Source organism: Mauremys reevesii, linkage group 2, assembly GCF_016161935.1.
Source record: "Mauremys reevesii isolate NIE-2019 linkage group 2, ASM1616193v1, whole genome shotgun sequence".
NCBI classification, from domain to species: Eukaryota; Metazoa; Chordata; order Testudines; family Geoemydidae; genus Mauremys; species Mauremys reevesii.
Genome location: NC_052624.1, coordinates 137,400,777 through 137,425,300, shown reverse-complemented (window position 1 = coordinate 137,425,300; position 24,524 = coordinate 137,400,777).

Here is a 24,524-nt window from a genome sequence, read left to right as displayed (position 1 = left end):
AGGAGATGGTATGCTTAGAATACTTACAATAGCATGTAGCCAATCTGCAATTGCTAGCAGCAAAATCTCCAACAGCCAGCGATAGGACACTAGATGGGGAGGGCTCTGAGTTACTACAGAGAATTCTCTCTCATGCATCTGGCTGTTGGATCTTGCTGAAATGCTCAGGGACCAAGTGACTTGACCTGGGGTCAAGAAGGAATTTTCCCATAGATCAGATTGGCAGAGACCCTGAGTGTTTTTCATCTTATTCTGCAATGTGGGGCATGGGTCACTTGCAGCTTTAAACTAGTGTAAACGGTGGATTCTCTGTAACTTGAAATCTTTAAATCATGATTTGAGGACTTCAGTAACTCAGCCAGAGGTTAAGCATCTATTACAGGAGTGGGTGGGTGAAGTTCTATGGCCTGCAATGTGCAGGAAGTCAAACTAGCTGATCATGATCGTCCCTTTTGGCCTTAAAGTCTGTGAGTCTAAAGTTGGTAGGTATGATATTCTTTTTGGCCCTTAAAAGCAGGCATTATAGCCATTGTGAAGAAAGGGATAGAACTGCCAGCATTGCCTTGAAGAATAAGCCTGGCAAGGTCCCCATACTTTGCTTTCCATGTCACCCACACAGAGAAAAGATTTTCATAAACATTCCTAAGAACTGGCTCTTCTGTCCGAAAAGAGTTACGGCTGCTACTTTCCTTACCAATGTAAGCAACTGTGTGGGGTTTGGAGAATGTTTACAAACTTCTGGAAGGAACTGGATTTTTTTCAAATGTTTATATTGATTTTATAAAATGTGTGACTTTCCGATGTGTAGTATTTATCTTATATTTTGTATTATTAAGAAGAGAACATAAGGGAATGATTTTTTTCTGTTCCTCATTTTCAAAATTCCTGAGTGATTTGTTGTTAATATAAGTCGTCAGATTGATAGTCTTGCCAACTGAACTCCTATATTAAAGAATCCAGAGAATGAATATAGTCTTGGGAGTAGCAAAGCCAGCTCCCTCATACTGCCCCTGTCAATATGTCTTCATCCTAACCTGGAGGGGTATACCTCCAGGGATAAGGAACGTTCAATCTCGTTATCCACTCCCCACTTAGCCTTTTAGTTCAGAATGCCAATCAGGGATACCTCCAGGGATAGTGATGCCACTACAAGGGTTACTGAAAAAAGAGATATTAATCGCACTATGATATAGTAAGATGAAAAGTTTCACTTTGAGTACCTTGACAATACAGTTACACGATAACTTTTTCCAGTGCTCTCAGTTTCTCTCTCCTTCATGGTTGTGAAGTATTTACTCCTTGATTTTTTGGTGGTCCTAAATGCTGATGTTACAATAACAGGGCCAAGAGTTGGCTTTTTTTATTATTATTACTAAGTACTAGACATACAACCTTAAGTTTTGTGTAGAAAATTGCGGAATTCTTCCTCACACCTTATTCATATTTTGAACTTTCCCCCCAAATACTTTCTCTTACTTTGACATCGTTCAGAGCAACGATTCTACTGCTATAGTGAATGCTCTGGTGATGTGATGAATTAGGATGATGGGGTATGTGGAAAGGAACTGTTTGCATAAGTGCATGCTTTACCTCTTTATCTATTACACTGGTCTACAATTTTTGAGAAGTCGTCTGCTTCAGAGATAAAATGTGCCATTTATTATGTATTTTGATGTGCTGAATTCAAATATGACAATTAAAACAACTGCTTGGCTACTGTTTCTAAGATATTTAAGTTTTTACATTTTATCTCTATGTATATTGTGTAGACCTAGGTCTTTTCATGTGTTTATGGTTGCTTTACATGATAATATTTCAACTGTCCTGTTTATGTAACACTTTAAAAATCAGCAAAAGGGTTATATAAATAAAATTTATTATGATACAAAAGGCAAAAAACTATTATGTACATAGTTTAGTCCTATTCAGTGTCTACTCGGCGCTTCTTGGCTTGTCTCTTGTATTCATTAAATGGAGCATCTCTTGTCACTGTCCAGCAATAGTCTGCAAGCACTGATGGGCTCCATTTGCCCTGATAGCGTTTCTCCATTGTTGCAATGTCCTGGTGAAATCGCTCGCCGTGCTCGTCGCTCACTGCTCCGCAGTTCAGTGGAAAAAAATCTAGATGAGAGGGCAAAAAATGTCTCTTTAGTGACATGTTACAACCAAGGCTTTTGTATGCCTTGAGGAGGTTTTCCACCAACAACCTGTAGTTGTCTGCTTGTTGTTTCCGAGAAAATTTATTGCCACTAACTGGAAGGCTTTCCATGCCGTCTTTTCCTTGCCACACAGTGCATGGTCAAATGCATCATCTCAAAGAAGTTCACGAATCTGAGGACCAACAAAGACACCTTCCTTTATCTTAGCTTCACTTAACCTTGGAAATTTTCCACGGAGGTACTTGAAAGCTGCTTGTGTTTTTGTCAATGGCCTTGACAAAGTTCTTCATCAGACCCAGCTTGATGTGGAAGGGTGGTAACAAAATCTTCCTTGATTCAACAAGTGGTGGATGCTGAACACTTTTTCTCCCAGGCTCCAATGACTGTCGGAGTGGCCAATCTTTCTTGATGTAGTGGGAATCTCTTGCACGACTATCCCATTCGCAGAGAAAACAGCAGTACTTTGTGTATCCAGTCTGCAGACCAAGCAAGAGAGCAACAACCTTCAAATCGCCACAAAGCTGCCACTGATGTTGGTCATAGTTTATGCACCTCAAAAGTTGTTTCATGTTGTCATAGGTTTCCTTCATATGGACTGCATGACCAACTGGAATTGATGGCAAAACATTGCCATTATGCAGTAAAACAGCTTTAAGACTCGTCTTCCATGAATCAATGAACAGTCTCCACTCATCTGGATCGTGAACGATGTTGAGGGCTGCCATCACACCATCGATGTTGTTGCAGGCTACAAGATCACCTTCCATGAAGAAGAATGGGACAAGATCCTTTTGATGGTCACGGAACATGGAAACCCTAACATCACCTGCCAGGAGATTCCACTGCTGTAGTCTGGAGCCCAACAGCTCTGCCTTACTCTTGGGTAGTTCCAAATCCCTGACAAGGTCATTCAGTTCACCTTGTGTTATGAGGTGTGGTTCAGAGGAGGTGGGTGGGAGAAAATATGGGTCCTGTGACATTGATGGAGCAAAGTTTCATCCTCTTCCTCTTCCTTGTCTGACTCAAGTGAGAATGATTCTGGTGCATCAGGAACCGGCAGTCCTTCTCCGTGGGGTAATGGGCGTATAGCTGATGGAATGTTTGGATAATGCACAGTCCACTTTTTCTTCTTTGACACACCTTTCCCAACTGGAGGCACCATGCAGAAGTAACAATTGCTGGTATGATCTGTTGGCTCTCTCCAAATCATTGGCACTGCAAAAGGCATAGATTTCCTTTTCCTGTTCAACCACTGGCGAAGATTTGTTGCACAAGTGTTGCAGCATATGTGTGGGGCCCACCTCTTGTCCTGATCTCCAATTTTGCAGCCAAAATAAAGGTGATAGGCTTTCTTAACCATAGTGGTTATACTGCGCTTTTGTGATGCAAAAGTCACTTCACCACAAACATAGCAGAAGTTATCTGCACTGTTCACACAAGTACGAGGCATCTCTGCTCACTTTGGCTAAACAGAAATGTGTCCCTTTGCAAAATCAAACACTGACAAATAAGAGAGCACGACACTGTATGATTTCTAGAGCTGATATAGGGCAATTTGTTCAGCAGAGTGATGTAAGCTTCGTTATGATTGCATCATCCATGACTTCTAGGAATAACATGATGCAATTCATATCATGTATGACGCAATACCAGCTTCAGATTGCATCATTCATTGTTTTGCCTAAAAAGCAAGTACTGTCCAAACCCAGTCATAGATTTATTCATAGATCCATTCAAAGATGTATTTTAGTCATTTCTGGTTTAAATTGAGATCCCTTCCCTTTATAACTCACTTATCCTCCGCTATTCCCAAGTCAAGGGTTGTATATACTGACCCAATAGCATATCTTGAAAACTAGAGCCAATCAACAATTGTAAGCATCATTTCTCAGTGACCCAGAATTAGTAAAGTTTGACTACATTTATTTCAGAAGCATGTTGCCTGTAGAGCAGTGTTATTAATAATCCTTTACACTTTACACTTTTGGACTATCTTTCACCTGAGGAATTTAGAAACAATTACTAGGCTGCATTTTCTGTGGTATAAATTGACTTAAATGGAATTCTAATTTACACCAATGGAGAACCTTGTCCATTAAGTATTACAGCACTTCAACTACATTATTATACATGTTAAACAGAAACAGATGACAAATTTTTGGCTAAATTAAAGTAAAAGGACAGAACTCACATTCCAAGCAGCAGCCAGTCCACAGTAGCCAACCTTTCTTCCAGAGAAGTCAGATCCAATTCACTTCAAATTTATATAAAACAAGAGGAATTTATCAGGAGTTACAGTAAAGACACAAAACAAGATGTCATTCAATCATTAACTCTAGAATAGAGCCAAAATTAAGAATCTACAAACTGATGCTAAACTGTAGCTGTAGAATATCTAAATGTTCCTTCTTTTTTTTTTACAATGAAGTGTACATCTGATCTCTCTAACAGATGAAGCTACTACTCTACCAATCATCATTATGTTACTCTTATGATAGAAATAGGGCCTCTTTTAGAAAGGATGACCTGGCTCTCTAGTCCCTGGGAATTTTTTTATAACCTGTAGCAGGGTGGTTACCCCACTCCTGCCCTGAAGGACTTAAAACAGCCCTGGGAGAGGGCTGTGGCAGGGAAAGCAGCTAATAGGCTGATTGGGGAAGCAGCCACAGCTGGGCCATGCCCTAATCAGGCCTCAGCTGGCCCTATATAAGAAGCTGGGAGCCAGGAGCTCAGCAGTCTCTCTGTAGCGGGAGATGGACCTGGCTGCAGGAACCTGGGCAGATCAGGGCTGGGGAAAGGGAGAGGAGCTGGGGAGGCTCCAGCCTGGAATACCTCAGGCTGCGGCCTAGCAGAAAGCTAATGGGTACTGAGGGTTGCCAAGGGGAGCCCAAGGGTAGGCAAAGGCAGCAGGTCCAAACCCATCCTTGCCAGTGATGAGTAGGCTGATACTGCTGTCTGCCCCAAGGTGTGGGGGCTAGACAATGACTGGCAGTAACCTTATACTGAGGTGAGGTGGGGATAGTGGGTGGGGGCTCCCTGGGGAGGGGAGACCCTAAGACAAAGGGGTTACTACCAAGGGGCAGCACTCCAGATAATGGGGCACTGGGTCCAGGAGGGACACAGGGGCCAAGTGGCAGCAGGAAACTGGCCTGCAGAGGGCGCTCTGGAGGCTGGATGACCTGATTCCCAGAGACAACCAGTGGGAGGTGCTGCAGTGGTGAGTCCCTCACCGTCACATAGCCACTAACATTTAAAAAAAAAATCCAGAGGAGAATAGTCTATTACTTTCAAGTTCCATTTTGATAAATTTCAGGAAAGAGGCCTAGTCAGTCTGGTAATTGATACTTGTTCTATGAAATTCCAGAAAGTTCCAGGCTCACTCAAAATATCTTTTCCTACTCCTCTTCCCTCACCCTGTGCTATGAACTTTTAATGATTCTTTTTCTCCAATATCAGAATAGTTAGGCTATGCAGTATCTTCCTACAGGGCTTCTAGCACTGGTCTGAAAATAATACCTGGTGACCATTAATATTCAAACAGTCCTATAATAATTCTAAATTTCACACAAGTGGGTCCACATTCAGAATTGACAAAGTGACTTGAAGGCAGTATAACTAGGTATAACTTTCACCTTGTTCTGTATCTGAGTGAATAACAGACCACTTTAGACTCACTTAAATTCCCCTAGCCTCATACCCATTTACCAATACCTTGCACATCACTTCTTAATTTTCTCCATTACATTTGTGGAAGCAAGGAAAGAATTAATAAAGATTTGAAGGGGATTTTAATGCATGTTAGTCAGTTAGCAAGAGTCAGGCCATACTGTGACCCTAATGACATGAGATTTGTAGAAGCAAGATAATGTAAGACAGAGTGAACTGTGTGAAAGTTATTACGACCTTGCAATGTGCAGTCTTGCTTTTTTTCTTAGTAGTGAGATAAATAAGATAGCAAAGAGGCTTATGTATAAACAAATGCAAATGTTTTCTTTTTACTGTCTCCAGGATTGCTAGCTATTGTCTGTAACAAAGGTATAAAGGCTTGATGTAATTGTTTACCAGTTGAGAGACCTGTCCAGGACTGGGGCGACTCTGTGTCCTATGGCACTCTCTCCCTCCATTGTAATTACTGGAGAAATAATAAAGTATTTGATTTTGCTGCACCCAAACAAAAAGCGAGAACTGAGTTTTTCTTCGACAATTTGGGGGCTCGTCCGGGATGGCAATGCCCACGGACCCACAGACGGCTACTACGGATCATTCCCCTTCGAACCCCATGGCGCCACATGAGAGGTATGAGACCTTTTGCAATCTCTATTGGGGTATCGGAGGAGGACTGTCCGTGAGGACGTCTGTCCCTGTTGGGCTCACGCCATCTGAACTTATTGACTGTGCAGCAGGATCAGATGCAAAGTGGTATTGGGGAGAGGCCCCAATAAGGTTAGTTTATAGCAGTACTGGGAACTGCTGAGTTGGCCAAGGAAATGCATAAGGTAATGCATAAGGTAATGCATAGGTAAATGCATTAGAATGCACCGGTGCTGAGGGGTTTTTACCGCCTCAAGAGGGGTTGTCATACCGCCTCAGGGTATTGGTCCGGACCAGGTAAAGATGCATCGTGGTAAAAAAAAAAAAAAAAATTAAAAAGAGATAAAAAGGGTTAAAAAAAGGAAGAAAAGAGGCCTTGGTGTGTGTGTGTGTGTGTACACCAGTGTGAGTGATCGTTATCGGAAGATGCCCAGAGTACCCTGTGAAGCGGAAGCTAATGATCAGGACTGCTCTAACGCAAGCCCGGTAACTAGTGGATCTTTAGGAGATCCGACCCACGGTGGGCTGACTCAGCCTGGCATAGTCTGGCGAGGAAGCTGCCTGGGTCTAGGAGTGTGTGAACCCATCTTCCCTCCCCTTTCCCTTCTGTGTAGGCTACTGACAATCTGTTTGTCTCACTGGATGCAATTAGAGTACGCGGCGCCGTCTCCCAGAGACTAGCCGACGCTCTTTGCTGAAGGGAGGTGTAAGAGAGTCGTAGTCTTCCTTGTGAGTCTCTCCTGTATGAGTGCCCTGTAGGGAGAGATCCTTAGATTCTGATCCGCTAGCGCGGACAGGACACCCCCTCAGTTTGTGTGATTGGAACATGGGGGAGGGACAGTCTAAACATTCCACCTCACCCCCTAAGGGTACCCCAGCATATTACATGTACGTACATTATGGTCCTAAAACCTGCAGGTATTTAAATGATTGGAATCTGTACACGTGTGAAAATCCATCTAAATAATGCCCATTAGAAGGTACCTTCAATCTAGATAAGATCATATATCTCAGAGGAGCTTTTAATCACCAAAGAAAAGCCTCTGACACAGTGTGAGCAATTTGTCTAGGAATGGGTTAATTTGAAATTCGGCTTAGCCCAGAGATAAAGGAGAAGTTGTTTTGTGTTCAAGGTCAAGAATCAGTGCGGACTATGCTAAGTGCAAAGAAAAACTGCTTTCAGCCCCAGCTGCTTGTGGAAAAATAGAGACACAGGCAAACCAAAGGCAGTACAAGTTACAGAATTGGAATTATATTTGCAAAGCTTTACTTTCCAGTGAGACATGTGTGAGTATTAAAGTGGCTTAAGGCTTGGGGCATTCATATTTTTCCTGTGTGAGGTGGGAGCATTCCCAACACTCTCCATTGTTGTTTTATTATTTTTAATGAAGCTTTAAAATTTGATTATATGCTCTGTCAGTCTGATCACCTGACATGAGGGATAAATTAGTAACAGGAATTTGTCACAGTTTGGTGAGCAATTAATAATGGGGGAACCCTGCAGAATTTACACCATCTATCTGTTTTACCCTTGTTATTTTATGTTTGCTTTGTTTGGTATTGTTGGTGTTATATGATAAGGATTGCATGATTATAGGTGAGCCCTAATAGAATAAGGAAACACTATTTAGTTTTGTTCTGTTTTGTTTAACCGGTTACTGTTGTTTTTCTGCTCTGTTCATTTGGGCGTTGGGTGTGTGAGCGGAACTGAACTTCTCGTTCGTAATTCCTCAGAGTGGAAGCCATGTGCGCGATGAAGCTCTGAGGTTGTATTGAGATCTTTCTGTCCCGCCCCCTGTAACAGACAATGTAATAGAAGTAGAAAAATCTGGCTTAGACTGTAATTCTCTCTGCTTTCTGTGTAATTTTCTTTTCTGTTTAAGTGTCAGCATACAAATGGGTGGGTCTCTGGGTAGACCCCCTAAAGGGGTTTGGATTGGCCTTTACCCAATGGCCATGTATTTTTGCCCAGGTGGCAAGCCTTACAAGGGAGGACTCGGGTAGTCTTGTGAGTAGAAATGTTTTGGGGAAAAGACCAGAAGGGTGGGGCTAGTTGAGGAGCTCACCCTCCTAGCTAAGAACTGGTTGTGGAACAAGCTAGTGTCCATGGACGGGACGATTCAGAAAAAAAAAAAAAAGGATCGGGCCCAGGCGGGCAGGCAACAGACAAAGAGATTGGAAAACAGGTTGGAAACTTTTGAGGGCGTAGTGGAAAGAAGGAGTAAGTGAATATAAGCATGAGGATTTCAAATACTCAAGAGGATATTTGGAATGGTGATTTGCATTGATAAAAGTGACTGTTGGGAGACAAGCAAGTGATTTTTAAGGAAAGTGAAAAGTTGACTCTGTGGTTGCTGGAGGGAACAGCAGTTGAACTTTGTAAAAATGCTAAAGAGAAAAGTTTTTGGTGTCTTTGAAATGTTTGTAGATAAATTCAGGCAAAGAAATTATTAGATTGCAATCGTTTGGCTATGAACAATTTTGTTAAATCAGTTGAAGAATGTATACAGTGCTATGTAATGAAACTTTTATTAGGCTCTAAAGGCACTATAAGTGGTGATGTTTTCTTTCAGTGTTTGAAAGCAGGAGTTAAAAGAAATAAAAGCAAGCCAGAAAGCATCTGTGTTAATGCAAATTAACTAACTGATAAGGTAGAGGCCGCTGAACCAGGGCTGTCTAAGAAGCACATACGAGAAAATAAGGGGTACTTCCTCTGTTTTGCCTAGAATCAACAAGAGTATTTGTATATTTTAAGTATTTAACTGCCCAGAAGGGGTGGACCTCTGTTTTTGTCTTTCAGATAATCAAAGAAAATTAATGCCAGCTGCACAGCATTCAACGTACTATGATTTACTGGCACAGTCACAATTATGTTGTGTGTTCTATGTTCTGTCTTGTGGTGTTTGTCTCGTGGCCAGAATTGTTGTGTTTAATATTTTCATGAGATGGTCTGATTTGAAATCAAGCAGAAGTGTTGGATTGAAATGCAGATACTTGTTTCGTTCAACTTAGAATACAAAGTGTTTGGTTACATCAGAAAAATGTGATATACTAAAGTCTAATACATTTTCTTAAGTAAGAGAAAGAAACTACATTGGCCAAATCTTTTAATTGAGAATTGTTGTTAAAATTTGCATACTGACAGTCTTTGGAAGCAAGGACATGAAAAGTTAACCCACTCCCCATATTGTACAAGGGATCCTTCTGGCTACCTCAGACTTTTAGCCAGAGGGCTGGGGATGGTGGAAAGCTATTGGACTAGAGGTTATATTAAGTGAACTTCTCAAAGTGGGTGTGCTTGTCCTGGCTTGTTGTTCCAAAGTTCTGTAATAAGGTTATTTTAGTGAAAGGGTATATGTGGCATACATTGAATAATATGACTAATGTACTGTATAACAGTAAGGTTTATGTGTTCATGGTATAAAAGAAGGTGTATAAGTAAAGAGTAAAAGTTTCCTTTGTAGGTTAAAAAAAAAAAGTCAAGGACACCGCTCACGGCTAAGACTTGGCTGACTACCAAGGCAAGGAGGGGATGGTTGCTGCAGTTAAACGAGATTGGTGTGCAGCAGGCAGCCCACCCTCCTCCTTGGGGACCTTTTGTAAATATTCAGATTGATTTTATTCAAATGTCTAAATGTTGTGGTTATGAATATGTATTAGTTTTAGTTGATGTATTTACCAATTGGGTTGAAGCTTTTCCTTGCAGGAAAGCAGATGCCAGGACTGTTGTGAAATTTCTGCTTAAAGATTTTTATACACGTTTTGGCATCCCTGTGAGTATCAACAGTGATCGTGGAACTCCTTTTACTGGACAGATTGTAAAGGAGTTATGTGCAACTCACTGCCCTCACCACCCACAGTTGGGACAGTGGAACGCCAGAACGGGATTTTAAAGAATAAACTGGCCAAGATTTGTGCTGAAACGAACTTGCAGTGGCTGGATGCCCTTCCTTTGGCACTGATGAGTATGAGAGACATTCCCAATCGAACGACTCATAAAATTTTGACAGGACACCCAATGCGACTACCAACTGCACCCCCAATAACCCCAGCTCAGATGGACATTCATTTGATGGATAACATAATGCTTAAGTATTGTCAGGCACTAATGGAATGTGTTAGGTCTTTTTTTATACACAGGTGATGGAAGCACTACCGAAGGATCCTGTGCAACCTTGCCACTCGTTGGAACCAGGAGCCTGGGTCTACATAAAGATCCATCAACGGAAGACTGCCTTGGCTCCACGCTGGAAAGGCCCTTTCCAAGTCCTGCTGTCTACCGACACCGCTGTGAAGTGCCACAGACTGACTGCTTGGACCCAGGATTCTCACTGCAAAAAAGACCCCTCCACATCAGGAGAATTTTCCTACTGATGATTAGCCTATTCTTTCTTCTAGTTCCACTGTGCTTCTGGACAGCAGGAAAAAGGACAAGGTGACATGCTGGCAACCTCTCCCTTGTCCACTGACAAACTACTGTGCCTTTGAACTTTTGTAGAAAAAGCAAATCATTACAGGATGATGTCCTGGTACTCTCCCCTGTAGGATGCTGAACCACAACTGCTTCAGGAAAGAAGAAGGAACACTCACTCCACTGACATTGCCAAAGTCCAGGAATTCCTGACTGAAAAGGACATTGAGAACTGACTCTGGTGGAGAAACTAAGAATTACATACTGTCAGGAAGAAATTTGTGGGACCCATGCTTGGGACTGTGGTATTAATTGGATTTTGGGGTTTATTCTACAGGCTGCGCCCTGTGTTCTGGATAAATCCTTCAGTATGTATTGCCCTCCCTAATTGGATTTTCAATGACATTGCCCTTATCCAGTTTTCAAATTACTTCTACATACCCAGATTGCTCACAAGGGGCTGCCATTAGCACAACAAAAAGGCCTGGGTTATTTCCTCTGGACAAAAAGGGAATTGACCAGATCCCTGTGGGCTGGGGCTAATAGTGTAGTAGCCATTTGGACTATTCTTAAAGGCCAAGAACATGATAAGAAATTGGACCAACTAGAAAAGGCCACTAGCCTTATTTTTGAAGCTCAGCTATCTTAAGTATAGGCTGGAGTTGGTGAGTTACATGTCATTTCCACCCTTAGTTCTATGACCCAGAAGTTACTGACAGCGATGGTATTGAATATCACTGAGGCTGGGAAGGCATTGCAGTGGGATCTAGACCAGACTTGGCCCACTGCCCTTACAGACGTCAGGAGTACCATCTGATCTGTGGTCATGAAGACATACTTGGACACTTTCTGGATGGAAGTGTGGACATTCACAAGCATATGGACCGGTTAGGGTGGGTGTGGGCTTCCACATACCGAATCCTGCTGGGTCCATGGGGAGGATGCATGTGGGACTGAATTATTTACCAAGACATCTGGGAAATTAGACCACCTGGTATACCTACCTGATTTATAGACAGTACCCCTAGAATAACACCTGACAAGATATACATATTGATCTTACCACTGCTGCAGGCAATTATATCATTTACTGGCCTGCAGATAGAATGTTGCAAGTAGCTCTTAGATTTCAGGTATATTTATATTGGACCAGTGTAGTGCCTGATCTGTTTCAAAATTTGCTTTCATTGTTACCAGAGGTTTGAAGAATCTCTGAATTGCAATGGGCAAATTCATATGCTTCAGAATATATATCATGCTGAACAGAATGCCTTTCATACAGCTTATAGGGTGTCTACTTTATGTACTACGTATGATGTATTGTGCTTTGTAACCAAAACTGTACAACAACCCCATTGTTTTATTTCTATGGGAATGTTATTGTTTGTTGTGTTGTTAGTTAGTTTAGGATTATGTTATTGTTGTTGTTTTTGTAAAAAAACATAATGATAGTACTAATACCTTTCATGTTCATGCTAATCATGCATTGTCATTACATCCCATGACAACACCTAAGGTTGACATATCTGCTCTAGAATCTGAAATCCATGGTTTAATGCAAATTGAGATTTGAAATATATGTTGTACTAGAAGTACAAAAGGGGGGAGTGTGGAAGCAAGGAAAGAATTAATAAAGATTTGAAGGGGATTTTAATGCATGTTAGTCAGTTAGCAAGAGTCAGGCCATACTGTGACCCTAATGATGTGAGATTTGTAGAAGCAAGATAATGTAAGACAGAGTGAACTGTGTGAAAGTTATTACGACCTTGCAATGTGCAGTCTTGCTTTTTTTCTTAGTAGTGAGATAAATAAGATAGCAAAGAGGCTTATGTATAAACAAATGCAAATGTTTTCTTTTTACTGTCTCCAGGATTGCTAGCTATTGTCTGTAACAAAGGTATAAAGGCTTGCTGTAATTGTTTACCAGTTGAGAGACCTGTCCAGGACTGGGGCGACCCTGTGTCCTATGGCACTCTCTCCCTCCATTGTAATTACTGGAGAAATAATAAAGTATTTGATTTTGCTGCACCCAGACAAAAAGCGAGAACTGAGTTTTTCTTCGACACATTCATTACTCCCCATATACCCTTTACATAATTATACAGTAAAGGACAAGAAGCTTGAAGATGATGCAGAAAGTGAGAAAAAGCCAGTGCAAGAGTTCAAATAGGGACCATAAGTCAGGGTGAGGGGAGAACCAGCTAATATTAGCTGTAGCATTTTGAATAGATTGGAGGGAGAGTGAAGTGGAACTCGGGAGTAGCAGTGAAGGTAGGGTACAGGAGTCAGGACAGGACAAAAATAAGACAAAGGCAAACATTACAGCCAGAGAAATAGAAATGAAAAATTGGATTTTTTAAGGTGGTACAGTAGGCCTGGAGGGAATATTGCTTATAGTACCTTCTTCTATAGGAAGAACAAGAATTGTCTAAAGGGATTCACTTTATTGAATCACCTTCTTTTCCTCCATCTGATCCTTCCATTCATCTTCTTCTAACAAAAAGAAAAGCTTTATTGCAACTACTCCAACACCATGTATTTGGCCACAGACAGGGCATTTTGTGCGGATGCACTATTTATATAGCCCTAGACTTGGCTCTGAATAGGAATCAAATATAACACAGATTGCAAGCCTAGGTGATGGGGAGGAGAGTGACATCAGTGACAGGGATGAAGAAAGGAAGAAGAGATGACCTGGAAGAAAAAAAGTTAGGTGTTTTAGTTTAGTTGCACTGAGTTTAATTTGGTGGCAAGACAATCAAGATGAGATGTAAGCAAGCCAGTCAAGGAAACAAGACTGAACAAATAGAGGAGATTTGAGGGTGAGAGGCAACAGAGAGTCCTGTGGCACATCTGTTGGTCTTAAAGGTGCCACAGGACTCTCTGTTGCTTTTTACACATCCAGACTAATGCGGCTACCCCTCTGATACTTGAAGGTGAGAGGGTGATTTTCAGCATATGATGGTATCTGAGTCAGAGAAGGGACGAGGTCATCCAGGGACAAAGGGTAGCATACAGAGAGTAGGAGATGAGGACATTTACAATGTAAACAAAGGATTGCTAAGCATTCTTCCTATTGAACTGCAGTCCTTTGTTTACTTGGCTGGCATTTCTCTGAACCTTCACTGAACCTTGTTGATATTGATGGATCAGTTTCCCTCCCATATTCATGATGCAAACAATCTGTGGCGAGGGGGAGGAGAGAAAATGATTCTGGTATTTAGTTTTTTTACCCCTAGCATTGTCGTCTTGGTCCAACATGAATGGGTAAAATGCCACATCTGCATGACTGTTTGACACCCAATCTCACTACTACTCCCCCAACTAGGAAGGAGAAGAAAGTGGATGGTAAGCCTCCAGAAGATAACCCTGATAGTAGCGGTACTGCCATGTCTAAGTTTCTCCACCCAATAACACTGCAGGCAGCTCCAGGGAACTGCAAAGAAAACAAAACAGCTTTGATGCAGATTTTTTTTTCTGGTCCAAAATACTTTCAAATGTTTTCCTTTCCTACATTAACATCTTTTAGGTACTTTGGGAGAGAAAAAAAATACTGTAATCAGATTTGGAATATGCTACTTAAAGTGATGGATGATTCATTAGAAGGCGGCCACTCACTCTGTTTTTGTTCTATAGGCTGAATTTAGATTTTGTTCTAGTCAGGCCTGTATATAGAAACACTTCATATTTTATCATACAAATGATCTGTAAAAAGAGGGCTAACTATACAAAAGAGGGGAGATTTCTTTAATTGATTGCCCGTTCCTTTCTATCAGCAGAATATTGTGATCTTCACTTGCTGCCAAAATCAGACAATTACAATTGAAAATGCACCTTGGGCTCACAAATAAAATACTATGAGACCACTGATGCCACAAACAGAGACAGCTGAAAGCACTGTCAGTCTCAGATTTTCTCTGATCAGCAGCTTCCAGTTTAGACTTCTGCTTGAATCTTTTATGGGGATAAAGCAATTAAACATGGTAAATGGATGTGTACGGGGAGACTTTGGCAAACCAGTAAAGTGCCTGAAACCACTATGACTTATTGTTAAAGACAGCCTAGTCAGCAAGCTGTTAAAAGCAAGTCTCATCTTGACCAAGGCAGGAGGGGAGGGGGTTTAGGGTGCCACTGAAAGGGCAGCTTGACCCTGCATCCTTCCTGTAAGTGCTTGAGACTAAGTAAAGTTTAGCTTTAAGTGAAAGCACTCTTGTGTTGTCCTGTTTGTGCCAGCCATCTATCGGTTGGACGGCCGTGTCTCCCCTGATTGATTTCCTGACACCTCCTCGCACAGAGTAAAAGTTACCAAGAGCTTTGGGTTGAAAGAACCCCGGGTAACAGAAGTGCTGTATCTTAAAAGCCCTAGCATCAATTGATCTATTGCCTTTATCAGGACTTCCTTTCCTTAGTACTTCACAACTGATGGAGTTCTCAGTGTGGTAACCCATATTGTTTACCAACTTAATTTATTAGGGCAGGCAGATAACTGGCAGAGATCCAATTAAGAAAGGCAGAGAGAAAGGTGCAGTACAACTGAAAGCATAGACCTTCTCTTAACTTAACCATGTTAATCATGATGTGCAATGTATTGTTTCAATATATTGTCTTAACTCCCTCTGTGGTGCCTACCTTAGCAGTAATCACTGCTGGTGTGTGTTCTGTTGTATATAAGCAATCCAATGTCACAAGGTGCCCATGAAATAATGTCATATGAGTGAAATTACCATGAGTTTAGAGCAAGAGGCCATAGTCTGTTTTCCCAAAGGGCTTAGATTTGCTCAAAAGTCCCAACAAATTATCTGTGTCATTGTTCATATCAAGACAGAAGCATGATATTAACATTCTGCTGCTATTTTCATTTTGGGATTAGAGAGATTGGGTTATTGGGAAGCTTGAACCAGCAAGAGGATTAGGTATCCAAGTTTGGGGGGGTGAGACTGGTTGGGTCATAGGACAAGGTGCTTTGTTACAAGCACAGGCCACATACATATCTCTTCCCTAGTTATTACCCTCTTACTGTTACTGCTGGTGCAGACAGACATTGTCATCTCCCTCCCCATGAAAACAACTTTAGTGATGGTGCTGGAATTGGTGGAGTGTTTGAGGAGGAAAAGTGGTTGGGATTGCAGCCGATGAGTGTAGGTGCATGGAGTTGCTTCCAGGACAGAAAATGAGAGAGAGAGAGAGAGAGGAGAAGGGACAGGTAAGGAGAGGGAATTGGAAAGCTGATGTCAGGGGAGGTGGAAAAGGGAAAGATAAAAACCAGGAGAGTGGTTTTACGGGTTCAATATAAATTAATAACAAGGCTTAATCTTGGTTTGTTAATCAAAGGTTACGAGTCAAAGTTTAATACAGCATAAAACAGAAAGGCAGAGTACATATGTTACCAACCCCCTCTGGGAGACAGCAGTTGCAGCACTCAAATTATCAAAGATTTTGTGCTTATCCCCCTGTATTTATATCTAACTGGGAGAAATTTCATGATTTTCTTTGTATTAGCTTAAACCTACTACTCATCTCTTATTTTGCTTCTTTTACATGTTTTCTAAGCAAAACCAAGTAACTGTAGTTTGTTCATGCTTGTTTCAACATAGCATACATATCACATTTTCAGTTTTATACAGCCCCTGCATGTTAAACTAAAACAGAGATGCATGAACACAAGGCAAAACATTTATTTTGAACATTCCAGACATAGCATTTTAGAAATCATTAAAGTGTAAAGGCATCTGTTTCTCTGTTATGTCTTTACAGGTAGCCAAATACTTCACATCTTCCTTTGGTTTAACATAAGAAAAACATTTTGAGAAGAGCTTAAATAATGTATACAAAACCATGATATTTTACATAATATGTATATTGTATATTGTGTTTACCATTAATATTGTATATAAGATTGGATAATATTATAGACTATACAGGCTCTCTCTTATCTGGCTTAATATATATTTGAAAACATACAGGGTCTGTAGCCAGGCACAGCACAAATACCTTAGGACCACTGAGAGTATTTGCAAGTCTCAGACTTTGACAGGCATGTATTTTCCTGTGTATACAGAATAAAAATTATGCAAAGATTATAGCAACTGCAGTGAGTTTTAAAGTTATACAATTGTATGAATATAAAGGATTCTAAATATAATGTACTTTTATTCATCAGTAGTGATTTTTTTAAAGTTTGGTTTCATACTACTTTTTAATCACAAATTTGGTTAGAGGCACAAACAGTTTTCATGCTTTGATCAATACATGTTGACTGTGAAATTGATTTTGTAATGTATCTGTTTTCTGGTCAATTTACATTCATGCTTAATAGCTCTGTTTACAAGTTAGCTTCACAGATTCCTAATAAAATTCCATGTCTGCCATCACAACAGTTAGCAATGTGTAGCTATAACTTAAATAATAGAAGATCAGGGTTGGAAGGGACCTCAGAAGGTCATCAAACCCCCCTGCCCAAAGCAGGACCAATCCCCAGACAGATTTTTATCCCAGTTCCCTAAATGGTTCCCTCAAGGATTAAACTCACACCCCTGGGTTTAGCAGGCCAATGCTCAAACCACTGAGCTATCCTTTTTGCCTTTCTCCTACCTACAAAGCATTGTTACTTTGGGGTTCAGATTCGTCAATAGCATCATGAAGCATTAAGTGATTTTGACTTAGTTTGGTCAACATCGGGGAAAAATGGAAATGGCTACATGAAAAAAATAAACCAAAAAGGCAAACAAAGGAAAGCAGAACAGAGGGAATGGAAATGAAATCAGAGGGAAAGAATAGAAAAATGATAGAGATGGATTTAAAATGGCCTGATGGAAAAACAGCAGCTCTTTTTAGCTACTAACAGGAAGCAGAGCAAGTGGAATAGATTGTTCTAATTGTGAGAACTGAAAGTTGAAACCTGAATTACCGGCTTAAGATAGAAGAGAAGATTCTGAGAGACTTGTTTAGGAGATCCACACAGCTAAGTCTAGTTATGCTTATATCTATTTACGCTTCAAACTTTTTAAGTCACTGTTTATATGCTTTTTAATTTATTAACAAAAAGAACAAGTAGTTGAAGCGTGATGCTCTAAAAATTTAGAACAAACAATGGAACAGTGTGACCGAATGCAGGGATGATGTGTATGTGTGTGTGGGGGCGGGAGGCGGGCACAGTTTAAAGGTTCTGGTGGTATGCAGCGGGTTTCAGGGCAGTGCATATAAACGATGGCAGAAAACTGGGGAAGCACATGACCCTGCATGCCCGCCGGCAATGCCTCTGACCAAAAGTGATCCTGTATTCACATCCTACATACTATTGTAATACTCTTTGTACAAAATATGCCATGTGAGGTATCATTTGAAAACTAATAGCTCGCTCATCAATAGTATCATGGCAAAATATATGTAGCAATATTATATGTAAAGTTATGAATTCCCCCTGCATGATGTTGTTAGCACATGATCAAACCCACATAATGCTGATTTGGCAAAAGTCATTAAACAGGTCTATCCCAAACAACGGAAACTGTTTACACCTCAGTTTACATATAAGTAGTAAATGGGGGACCTTGAGACAGCAAGAAGAAGAAATGGCAGGAGACAAGGCAAATCTGCATTTCAGCATACACAGAAGAGAAGAAAGAGCATGAAGCTACCTTCACCAACAGACTCCATGTCGCCTTCTTTACTGCTTGACTATACTTTCTTTTGAGGTATAATCCTCAGAAGAATCTACTTCCAAGGGTGACCAGACTATAAAAGTGAGGTGCAGAAACAACCCAAGATATCTCTTCCTCTCTCTCTCACCTAAGACAGCAAAGGAACCAGCCCTTTTGAATTTGGGGGTTCAGGACCTAAGAATTTGGACAGCCATGTTGCTGGGATCATGCCATGAGGATATTAGCTTGAATCAAGTCTAGCTTGTTAAGTTTTAGCTACTAGAAAGTGTTTTATCTTTATTTCTTAGGTAGCCATTTCTAACTTCAGTACCGTATACTTATATTCAATTTACAATCTCTCCTTAGTTAAACTTGTTTTATTTTTAATCTGCACAACTCTGTTGTGCTTAATCTGAACTGTAGGGTAACTCCAGTTAAAGTAGCAAACGGCTGAATATTGAACCTTTAGAGGGCAACAGAACTGTAATATCTGGACTGTCCAGAAGAGGTCTGGACTGTGTAGAACACATGTTTTTGGGGAAAATTTAGGACTGGAAGTGTGTTAAGGTCACCCTGCAGGTTGTAACCTAGGCTGGCAGAAGCCAGGGTGTGGCTGGTGTGTTGCTGACACCATTTTAAATCAAAATTTGGGAAAATTCAACTAGACCTACAAAAGACTCTAAAATACGGCTGGTCTGATGAGCTGAAGTTACTGAAATTTGACTTCACATAAAAGAGGGATCAAACTCCCATTCATTCCTTTCTTGGTGGGCCAGTTAGGCCTGGGAGCACTTTGGAGAGAGTGCTTTGTTTGTCTTCCTATTATCAAGCCCCGCTTGATATCCTAGCCTTTGGTACTGACTCAGCAAATCATTTAAATAGATACTTAAGTCCCATGTCTGGGTGCCTTGGTGAATAAGGATAATCTCGATAAAGATCTTTGCTTAAAGATAAGCACATGCTTAAATCCATCTTTATTCAGCAAAGCACCTTCAGCATGTGTTTCAATGATTTGCTGAATTTGGGGTATCTGTGGTTTAGGGTAGGAAAATAAAGGGTATAAATGGAAGAACATCCTGGAATTTTATTTTTTCACTAGAATACAAAATAAAACAGTTGACTAACAAATAGCAAAGGCACTTTCCTTATGACAGGCATGTCATTCTATTCCTGGCTCATTGCTGCTGTTAATGGGATTGTAGTTCGATTCCATCATTCATACTCCTGAAGTAGTTATTTCCTCTCTGCATTTTATCACAACATGTCAAAAGTGTATTTATTTACTTAAAATGCTGTGATGTGTGAAAAAATACAGAAACCTGTTTGGTTTTTTTCAAAAGCAAAATGGGATTTTAACATGTGAGGAAAAGTGCTGAATTATATCTTTGATAATTATGAACTGAAACATCTTGAAAATAATTTGACTTCTGAAGTTTATCTGGCCAAAAAAGCTTGATAAATGCTAGAAATGTTATGAGATAAGATGAAACACTAAAAATTGGCAGCCACCTGCCCTCTATATTTGTGTTGGCAATTTTGGGGGCCATAGAAGTGAGATTTACATGTGCCTATCCAGTCAAGTATGTGTAAATTCCACATGCATGAGCAACCTGAATTTTGAAGTGCTCAAACCTTGGTGACTCAAAATTGCAAACACCAAAAAACTTAGGCACTTAGATGCCACTTCTAAATTTTTTTAAATGATTTGGAAAAGATGTTTGTCACCTAACAGATTGCATGGTCGCATGACAGTCATGACACACTAAGATGACTTGGTGAGCTCCTGCACACCCTTTCCCTAATTTTCAGCAAAGCCCCCACAATTACACCTCATATCTCTTACTTGACCTGGAGGAGTCCATGAGAGCAGGGGACAGGTGAGAATAAAGTGAAAGGAGCAGAACTAGAGAAGATGAGAGTAGGGTGGAGGCTACTTTCCCCTCTCCCCCTGCATTGGTGCTACATTGTCATCATTTCTGGAGGTGAATCATAGGCACAATTTTTTCATGAATGCGATATTCACAGTGAAAGACTGTGGCTTCATCCCCCACCTGCCTCTCTCCTTTCCTGAATTTCCTGAAAAAGTGGTACAATGAGTTGAGTTCTGCAAAGACCAATGGAGTCGTTGGCTAAACTCTTTCCTACCCCTTCCTTCCTCCTGACCTCACTGGCACTGCCGCAACAGGAGACATACTTTGTTCTCCTCTCAGAAAGCCAAATAGTGGAGTGACTTGGAGGTCCCTCCCCTCCTCGAAGGATCACAAAAAGCAATGGCTGTGCCAGAACACAGAGAAAGGACATAGGTGGCCACATAATTAATGTCTGTTCTAGAAATGTTGGCAACTCTGGACATAGTAAACAAGATTGTTGGAAGCCAGAGTATGGTTGGTTTTTGCTGAAAGACTGGTAGGGTCAGAGTTGCTGGGCGAGGCTGTGGCTATACACAGACACTCAGGGTGTGACCTGCATACTGGTAGGCTGTTTGTGAGGCATTGTGAGGCACCCCAGGGCTGGTGGTGACACAGCCCCACTCTGGTCTGAAATGTACCCTGAAATGTCATAGTGTGGTCTCTGCTGAGAGCTAAGAACTAGCTAATTGTCCTGGTTATTGCAAGGTGTTTGTATGGGAAATAATTTATGAGATATGTAAAAAGCATAATATTAGGTTGCAAAACTGTTGAAGTGAGACTTGTCACCTGAGGTAAGGTGAAGTCTCTGGGCTAACTCAATCAAAACTCAGAGTAGTAGCTGTGTTAGTCTGCATCAGCAAAAACAATGAGGAGTCCTTGTAGCACCTTAGAGACTAACAAATTTATCTGGGCATAAGCTTTCATGGGCTAAAACCCACTTCCTCAGATGCATGGAGTGAAAAATACAGTAGGCAGGTATGATGGCAGATAAAACATTGGTAAATGAGCATGTGCCAACAATGCCCTTCTGCCACGTACATTGGCCAAACCGGACAGTCTCTATGCAAAAGAATAAATAGACACAAATCAGACATCAAGAATTATAGAATTCAAAAACCAGTAGGAGAACACTTAAATATCCCTGGACACTCAATAAGAGACTTAAAAGTGGCAATTCTTCAACAATAAAAACTTCAAAAACCGACTTCAATGAGAAACTGCAGAACTGGAATTAATTTGCAAACTGGACACCATCAAATTAGGCCTGAATAAAGACTGGGAGTGGATGGGTCACTACAAAAAGTAATTTCCCCTTGCTGATACTTGCACCTTCTTGTCAACTGTTTGAAATAGGACACCTTGATTGCATTGGCCTCAATAGCACTACAAAAGTGATTTTCTCTCCCTTGGTATTCACCCCTTCTTGTCAACTGTTGAGAATAGGCCACGTCCACCTTAATTGAATTGGCTCATTAGCACAGATCCCCCACTTGGTAAGGCAACTAACATCTTTTCATGTGCTGTGTATTTATACCCACCTACTGTATTTTCTGCTTCATGCATCTGATGAAGTGGGTGTTATCCCTCGAAAGCTTATGCCCAAATAAATTTGTTAGTCTCTAAGGTGCCACAAGGACTCCTCGTTTTTTTCAATCAAAACTGAGAACAATGGACATCTGTGGATACAGCACTTTATTCACTCTTTGGTCCAGGGGCAGACATGAGCATTGACAATGACAAACAAACCCCAAAAAGGTTCTTTGAAGAGGGCCCCCAGAGGGCTAAGAAACGATAGCCTGAAACTGTATAAGAGCAGAATAAGTGGCACACGTTGTTATCCAGTACAGAGTGCCTGCCAGTGGGGGTGTCTCATGAAAACAGAATCCAGTGTCTTTGCACTGGACAAGCATTGCCAGGACTAACCTTTGAGTGAGAAATACCTTATTAGACAGGAAAGTTTTTCAAGAGAGTACTTCTCCTATTGTACCACCTAAATAAGTGGACAGGATTTCAAAAGAGGTCAACATGTTGGATAAGTCTAGCCTTCAGTGTTGTAATAAGAGCTTCTAGGTGCTGAAATGTTTTGCTAGCAAATTCTTTTAGACAATATCATATTTACAGTAAAAATAAAAACATTCTGGAAAGGTCAAAGTAAGATGTCATAAAAGTTTCCAGCCCATTGCCTTTTAAAAGTATTTTTCCTGCCTTTTATTCTAGCTGTATTTAGCATCATCAAACACTTATTGTACAAAAAAAAACAGATTTTGTGTGAACCGTGACAGCCACTCTTTTTCTAAAAATGTATTTATAACACTTTGTTACAGCTGGAGAATGACACTGATAAATATATCTCAGAACCATTTTAACATCCTTGTGTTGGAAAGTACAGTATGCCTCCATTTAATTCTTTTCTAAAAGCAATATGCAACATATCATATTGTGTCTGTGAAAACTGCATGAATGATCATCTGCAACAGACAAGCCCTGTCATAACTGACCACTTCAAGATATCTGGAAGCTTTCCAGTAAAATGTTGTTCTTTGTTTATTTAAAACCTTTCCCTCCTTGCAGACCAACTTTTGTTGGTCTTGCTGGTGGATACCAGTTGATAGTCATGTCAACTTTTTAATATAGGGACGTTGGATGTTGCCATTATTTTAACTGAAGGGAGAAACTTGTGATGTATTTATCTCAGCCATCAATTCCTTATTCACTAACATGCAGCTTTTCAGCCTTCTGGTCACACTGGTGACTATTTTTCAATGTAATAATTTCACCATCCCTTAAAATACTGTAGAACTGGTAGGCAATCAGTTATGTGAATATCCCAAAGAGATATTCTTACTTGTGCCTGGGCGCAAGTTGTGGGAGTTTGATACTGGCAATAGTGTGTAGGTAGAAATCACTTCCCTTACCTCCATGTTTTGTCACTAATATGCCAGTATCAGCCCATAATTGTAGCTGCCCTAGTACAACAAACAGAATTAATCATGGACCAGGGAAAAGACAGTAATATTTTGCTGAAAGAAACAGATTTTTGTTTAGGCTGAAAGAAACAGATTTTCTATCACATATCATATGCAAGGAGATAATGTTGTCAGCCAGATACGAAGCAGGACTGGGAATCAGGAGTTGAGATTTTATTCCCAGCTTTGTCATGCTTCACAATGTGATCTTTGGCATGTAAATTAACCTCCCATGTGCCTCATTTCCACATCTATATAACAGTGATAATGATACACATTCACACTTGTGAAGCCCCTTCATATCAACAGCTGAAAAGTGCTGTATAAGCACTAAGTATGATTAATAGTCCAGAAAGCCGCTTCATGTGAATGGAGGAAACTAAACCCTCACAAGTAGGGCCAGAGCCTCTTCTAGTTTTTCATATAAAACAAAATGATTTAGATGTCACAAAACTTTGGGGAAAAGAATATTTTTGGTGAGAATTTTCTTGAAGCAAATACACTAATTGCACACAACACCTTGTGCTATTATATTATATAATACAGTATGTCTACAGTCCCAGTCTCCAACAACATCTGCAGTACTGCAGCACACAGCTCACCAATCAAATAAAAATGCAGGTGAATTTAGTAGACTTACAAGTTGGTTGCAACTGTATTTGAAATCCTGGCAAATACAAAAGGATGTTAGCCCTAGATGTCACTACATGCCAGCAATTTACATCATTTTTAACTGTGAATAATACATCTCAAAGGAAGCACTCAATACACAATACAGGTGATACTCGGGGAAAAAAATAAAGAACCGAGTGTCCATGTGAACAAAACAAGTGTTGGTGCATTTTAATTCTCCCATAGCACCAAAGAGAGAAAGATGAAAGAATTGGAAATCAAGAAGGAAAGAAAATGCTGAATGTTGTGTGTCTTGATAGACACATGGGAATGGCTTAACTTGAACTGAAAATTAGCCTAAAGGACATTTAGTTTGATATTTTAATGCATATTTTATGTAATATTGCACTCATCTTAAAACATCTATTGATGGAGACAAAAAATGGGAAACATTTAAACAAAAAGATAAAATCCAGACTTTAATTGGTTTCCCCAAAGGCACTACATTTTATCTG